Source organism: Falco cherrug, chromosome 7 (genome assembly GCF_023634085.1).
Source record: "Falco cherrug isolate bFalChe1 chromosome 7, bFalChe1.pri, whole genome shotgun sequence".
NCBI lineage: Eukaryota > Metazoa > Chordata > Aves > Falconiformes > Falconidae > Falco > Falco cherrug.
In genome coordinates, this window is record NC_073703.1 from 40,133,185 (window position 1) to 40,140,746 (window position 7,562).

Below are 7,562 nucleotides of genomic sequence, written 5' to 3' on the forward strand. Positions count from 1 at the left end.
TGCAAGGCTTTTAAGAAGTTGCAAGAACACACATCTAGCTTCACACACAATCCCAACACTTTTCCACCCTTGACTTGAGGAGACACACTGTAGCTGTGCTCCTCTCCATCTTCATTCTGTCCTCAGGGTCTCATTTGCTTATTTTCCATATCGTTGGCACTGGCCCTGTTATTCAGAGAAGTAGTGTTTTACTTCAGTATTATCTCAGCTCCTAAGACCTCTGTTTATAAGATCTGTTTTTTCTAGTTGAGTTGCCGTATTTTCATGCAGACATCTGTTGAAAGCATTGAATTAATTAATGTAGTAGTAGCAACTAAAAAAAACATGATTAATCAGCTTTGTCCTCTGTCGCAGTGAACTTACCAGGGCGCTAAGAGAAGATGTCTAGAATCTGATAGGCTCTCTGTGTTACGGTTTGTTCTTGGGGAATAGGTTAATTTTCTTCCTTTTCCTTCCATCCCTTCACCTCCTTCTCTCCCTTCACACACTTGAACCTGGCTCCATCCACACATATGAAATATGACCTTACCTATCTCATGGTTGAGATGAGGAGTTCTGCATTCCCTGCAGACTGGGTGCTTTTTGACAGGAGATGCCAAGCTTTGTCCCTCCCCAGCTGTCTAAAGCTTGTATTCAATTGAAACATGCCAGGGAGAAAGTGTTTACCATCTATTGTTGAAACAGCTAATTTTTTCAGTAAAGACATGGCTTTGAAGATATTTAAATGGTGTTAAACCTGCCTCAATGATATAAATAAAGAAGCATGTTCAGCAGTTTTTATGACACCGTATACTGACAATATCCTAAACTGTCCACTAAACATTTTTCATTCTCCATGGAATATCAACATACTGACTACAATGTTTCTATCGGAGTTCTTTTACTTGCTAATAATCAAATTGCAGCCATCAACCTTTTCATTTAGAACTACTTGCTCCAAAAAGTAAGCACAGCCATTTGAAACAATTTTGTGGCTATCTCAGATGGAATCTAAATTTTCAATTGTTGAATTGTAAGACTGCCACCTTGTAAACATATTATAATATATATTGGTCTATTTTGGTGAACAGTTGAATAATAATGTACTCTTAAAACAGTTTGAAACGCATCTTTTAAGATATAAAGCAGGGATGATGACTAATATGAGAATATGGCATTTCACAGCAAACCTAATGAAAGCTTGTAAAAACTACAGTATCTCATCACCACACTGGCTACACTGGCTGCAATACAGTCAATACTACATTGACTGCTAGAAAGGCTGTAAGTATAAAGCAGGTGGCCTCAAACTACGGCCCACGGGCCGGACACGGCCCCCCAGGGTCCTCAATCCGGCCCCCGGTATTTACAGACTCCCCCTGCCCACCCCCCGCCAGGGGTTGGGGGGGGGGAAACCAAGCAGCCGCAGATGGCTGCCTGCCACTGCATCCGCGCGCCGGCCCCCTGGTTACAAAGTTTGAGGACCCCTGGTATAAAGCATGCCATCTCTCATGATGAAAGTAAGCGAGCGGGGCCAAAATAGATGGGTAGAAGAGTAAATCTTCCAGTTTCGTGAACTTCATATAACTTATTCTTGAATATTTCTCAGAATTGTGTCCCGTCTCCTTGTCCAACATAAACTTTGCTTTTCCTTCATTTTCAAAGAGTCTTTTGAGAATGATCATTAAAGTAATATCATATTTTTAATAAATAACTTATTTACAGAGCCCCAAAATAGAGCCTGCTTCGCCTACACTTCTAGTTCAGAAAACTCGAGAGGGTACAACTACTTTTAAAAGTATTAGATTGCTTGATCGGGTGTTTTTCCCTTTTTATTAAGTTATTTCTTTAAGGTTGAAAATGCTTCCTAAGTGTTGGCTGTTTACTTAGATTTACATTGCTTGTGCATGAGACAGGCCTCTAAGCAGAGGGATGGGTCTGCCTGGCTCAGGCATGAAACCATTGGTCCCGTTTGCTTGACTCTGCATGCAGAGAGCACTGAACCAGCCCAAAGTGCACATGCCATCTCTTTCTCCTGCTTGTACAGACTGTTATTCAAGCATTTGTTCTGGGGTGAAAAGCTCCCTCCCTGTAGTCAGCTATCACTGAACGCCTGTTCAACATAGATGCTACATTGCCTCTAACTCTTAATCAAGACCCCATGGCATAGTAAGACCAGAACACACAACCTAGGCCTCAAAAAACCAAACATACCTGTTCCATAAATAAATAATTTTAAAAACCTAATATGAAGATATATCCTATATAACCACCTAAAGATGCACTTCGCACCACTTCAGTACTGATGTCTTTGTGCTGTAGTTTGGATTAAGCTCAAAATGCAATTATTTAGTGACCACTTTATGTGTCATATGAAAGAGGGAAAGGCTACATTTGGGAATGCTCAGAATGAAGTGCAAGAAAATTTTCTCTTATAAAAAGAATCGAAAGGGGAATTCAGATGCATGGAAGTTTATAATTTCTGCATACAGTTGGTGAGATAAGATATATAACCTTTTCCTGCAAGTGTTGTTTGTCACATCTTTAGATTGCCAGAGCATCTGTTGGAAATAGTAAATCATTATATCATCTTAGAATGATAAAAGTGCATGGAAGGAAGAAGTATGTACATGTAGGTGTGTACCTTCCCAGGGATATGCTAAACAACATTTGCACCTGGTCTTTCAAACAAGCCAGAAGTTGTGAACAATTAATTCACCTAATAGGTAGGCTATACTTGGATTTGTTTTATTAGTTATCAAGATCCTAATTTATTAGGTATAATAATCTTTAGTTACCAAAACCTCAAAAGATGGAAAGCATAAAAGACAGCAAGGACTTATGGAGAATTTTCTTAGTAGAATGACATATTTAACTCATGGTCTCAAAGTTATTGGCTTATTTTTCCCCCAGTAGAATGCCAAGCATAAGGTAAAGGATGCAGGTTATTATAAAGCATCTGAAAAGTTCCTTGCAAAACACCATTTTTAGGTGATTTTTTTTTTTAATTAACAACATAGCGTAATAAAATTCAGTCTGCCCTTTTGTGGTAACTTTTACCAAGGCACTGTGAGCCTGGAGTGAATATGAATCATTAAAGATGTGGTCTAATAGTGTTTTATTCACCTTTTATTCATTGTGAATTTCTATCCCACATCAATAATAAGCTGCAAAAAACTTTCAAGAAACTAATAAACACAATAGTCGGAGCCTTAAAATAGTCTTGTTTCCTGCTGTATACCAACAGAGGAAATAACACCAAGAAAAAACATTGTGAAAAATACACAGACAGAAGTATTCACAAAACCCATAGAAGATGTTCCAAGAAAGAACCAGAAGGGACATTTGCCTAGGAATAAAGGAAGCCTGGGGATTTAACAGATGAGTGAGAGATGACAGCAGGTAGGAGTGGGCAGCTGAGAGGTTTGTTCTGGTGGCAGGGAGAAAAGAATTGCATCTGGTGTTTCTGGGCACAAAAGTTGTTGGGAAACAGGTAAAGCAGAAAGAAGGCAGGGAGTCCAGACAGAACAGGGCAAGGGGAACCAAGTTGGAGTTACCAGAGAGAAGACCTAACCAACTGGAAACCCTTTTCAAATCAGCACTGGTTAGAAAAGGGCAAGCACAGGCAGGAGGAGGAGGAAAAAGAAGACATATCTGTCATAAAGGTCTCCACTATAGTAAGTAAGCATTTTCCAGCTGAGGAAAGAGGGAAACTGAAGCAGACAAGGCAGCAGCTAGAAGATACTTGCCAGCTTCAAGTTCCCAGCCAAGTTTGTTTAGCATGGCCACACATGTTGTACTTGGCACCTGCCAAACTGACCATTTGCAATGATTCAGAATTTTACTTGTTCCCTTTTCACTGCATGAATCATCCTGGGACGCTTGCACCTAATACGTAGTTTAGGTTATATGATGAAGATGTGTATCTGGAAAAAAGTGAATTGCACAAGTAAAATTAGGTATGTACTGAAAAGCAGCTTTTTGCCTGCAGCTGTGCAGCTCTGCCAATGCACTTCAGGCTTGACTTGCAATACCCTGCATAAAATTTCAGTGCCGCTTCTCTTCAGAGCAGTGACTCAGTCATGCTGAACTATGCCACCTCTGTGGCAAAATACAGTCTATTTTATCTGGTTTAATACCTTTATGACTCAGAATCCAACATGGTAATTAGCACAAACCAGAGCAACTCCAAAAGATATTTATAATACAGATTATTTGATATATCATCATTCAGTGAGTATTAGAAATTCCAGGCTGGTACACATAACTACATCCTAAGTAAAGGGTTGCATTATTAATAAGCTGCATCATGTTTTTCAAGAACCACGGGGTGGAACAGGAGACGTTGAAGTGTGGTGTCTTTTTACTGTAATTGTTACTATCCAAAACACATAGGACTGGACAGGTCAGGGACCTGAAGCATGGATAGTTTTCCTTTCTAATCATAAGCTGGATTTGAGCTATTGACCTATATCAAGACTGATAAGAAACCAGTGGTTGCCAACTTATGTACGTGACTGCAAGTAGTCTGGTTGTCACAGTACAGTTCCTACAGAAAAATGGGGTACGGACAACAGCCCTATCAGTTTTGGAATCATCATTGCAGACTGAATAGCAGCAAAGGGTTAGAGCTTATTTAAGCAGGGAACTATGCTGAAGCATCTACCTACTTTCTCGTTTAATTTCATGCAGAGACACATGCTCCAGTGTACACCTACGTTGCTCCTGGTCTGTTTAGGCCAATGGTAAAGAAGCAGCCACAACAACATGTAACTGTTTCTTAACATGTCCATGAGCAGGCAAATTTTGAGTTGGCAATGACCAAGTTATTGTTTCCCTACTGTTCTTGATTCCGTAGTAGCATAAAGCAAACTCGGCTGTCCAAAGGCATTGCTGCTGTCCACAAAGTGTTTACCACCATCTTTTACAGGAGGCTTTGCAAGTGGTGTTACAGAATTGTAGCCAGAGAAAACTTAACAGCTCTCAATAACATGACCATCATGGCTACTCTGATCTTCATACCTTTAGCAAAATATGTTCAGATCCTTCTTGAGGAACAGTTTCCTCACAAACTGAATTTAACTTATACTGCTAACAGAGATTTCTTTTGTGACACATTGAGCCATCCAGTGGCACAGGCAGAAAAAACTACTACATGTACTTGTTAATGCATTTCTCCAGTGTCTTTCCTTATATAAAGGAGATGCTAGTGACTACAAAAAAAAAAAAAAATCTGTTTAGTGATTATTGCAAAGAGCTGAAGATAATGAACATTTCTAATAATTTAAGGTCATACAGAAGTGGTCTTTTGACGTTGATTGAATAGGGAAGAGTGGTGGGGAAAAAAGAAAGAAAACAATGAAAAAATCCAAAAAGTCAGTTTCAAATTCAGTGTTTAGGTTGCACATCTGCCCTTAACACACCCCTTTACACATATATGCTTTTCTACATACAGTGGTTAACATCAGATCTCAGTCTGTGACCACCTGCAAATTCTTGTCATAACAGTTTGAGTTATGTTAATTTATCCCAATCACCTCCTTTTGTCAATGCTGGTCTTGTGACTGCAAAATGATACTTTAGTATTTGAAATCGGAAAATATAAGTATCTATACTCAGAAGCAGAGGTCCAGCCACTGAGAACTTAAATGAGCCAATAATTAAGTATAGTGTGAGTGGGGTTTTTTTGTTTTAAAAGATTGTGAGCAAATTAAATACTGAATAATGGTGCTATAGCAGTAGAGGGTAGAGCTTGGTTTTTCATGGGCAAAGAAGAAAGATCATTATCAAATAAAACAGGGAGCACCTCAGGGGACACGCCTACAGGCAGTCTGTCACCCACTGGTTTTAACATTTCATTTCAAAATTTAATTAGATATCAATTTCTGAATGCCTAAATAAAATCAGCCTCTTTGCATAGCATCAACATGCATCAGCTTTCACCGATAAATTTGAAACTGTAACAACATTCCTCTTCCTAAATTTTGAGGGGAAAGAATAACAACAGAAGAAGAGCCAGAGATTACATTCCTGGTTCCAGCAAACCAGTAAACCAGCTAGCAAAAGTAAACAATGTTAATACCAGTATTTAGCTCATCCCTGATGCACTGGAAGCAACAGCAAGGCTTTATAAAATGTATGTCAAGCAACAATATTTTGCACTAACTTCACAAAGGACAGGGCTGAAAGTCTCTGGTATCCCTCGTTAATTAGGAAATGCGTCATTGATCAAAAAAGCAATGAAAGCCTTCTATCATTCTAGTAAAATTTCTCTAAAAGCAGATAAAGTTTTGGTTACAGAATAGCTTGTCCACTCTTAGCAACAAGTGTTGCTTGCCTACCCATTTGTGTAAGGGACTATCAGAGCTTTGGCTTTACCTAAAACATTTCCAAAGAGACATTATTCAAAGGACTTAGAACTGTGTCATACCAAGACCTCTTTTTTTCAAAAAAATAAAGGTAAACAATTTTAGCATAATGAAAAGGAGCCATTCTTTGGTAAAACATGGCATTCAGTAATTTTAGGGAAAACTTTTACCTTAAAAAGCTAATTTTGGATAATGTTGGAGTCAACTTCACCAGACCAAATTTTGTAGCTTACCTAGGAAACCACAGTAAGCACTACACACAGCACTAAAAACCCCAAACATGTAAGTCAGTAAGAACTATTGTAGACTTCATGGGACTCCCTATTGATGCAGGGTTGTTAGACAGATCGTTGCAGAATCTGGGTATAAATACCTAATGTAAGGTGTCATAAAGAATGAAAAGTGCAAAAGAAAAGCTGATAGTTCTGTTCTGCTCTAATCAGTGTTTCCCTTTCTAAAATAACTGGAGCAAGTCAATTCAATGATAAGGCAAATGTATTCTGTGTCACAATGTATAGTCTTGATTTTCTTACAAGGCAACCAGGCTTTGGAGAAGGCCAGTGGCATAAAGCACGTCAGGGTTTCAAGTGGACTGTGTCAGTCTAAAGTGAAACACCAGGGGGGTGCATGTTTTCCCCGGTACAGGAAAGCACAATTCACAAAGGGCTGTTGAGCTTATGTCAAAGAGCAAATATGAGTGCCAGCAGTGGGAGGAGTGGCTGCAGGGAGATTCAGGAGAGGGCAGCTGCTCCCTGGGGCTGCAGAATCTGAGACTGGGACTGAGGCATCCTCCTACTGCAAGAGCTGCTGGAGCAGTGTTGGGGCTGCTGGATACCAACAGCCCTGAAGGCTATGACTGTGCAGCAAAGCTGCCCTCCTGTGCCTCTGCAGGAGAGGGCTTCTACGGGCTGAGATAAGAACTGTATGCTTTTTTAAAAAAATATTATCACCAATATTCCCTACCTGGTTTGAAAACAGTAAGGCCTGGGCAAAAGGAGACTCCTTTCAGTAATGCTTAATAGCAAGTACATGCATATACAAAGAACTGCAAAATCTGGACATGTTTGAACAAGGTCTTACTGGGAACGCATGCTGTGTGCAGTCAGAACAGTATAGTCAACTGAAAAGCTGCACCTCCTCTGATTAGTAATGCCCAATATGACCCTCTTCCTGAGTAGGTCAACAGTAGTTCTTGTGTTTCTGTCTTTTCCATGA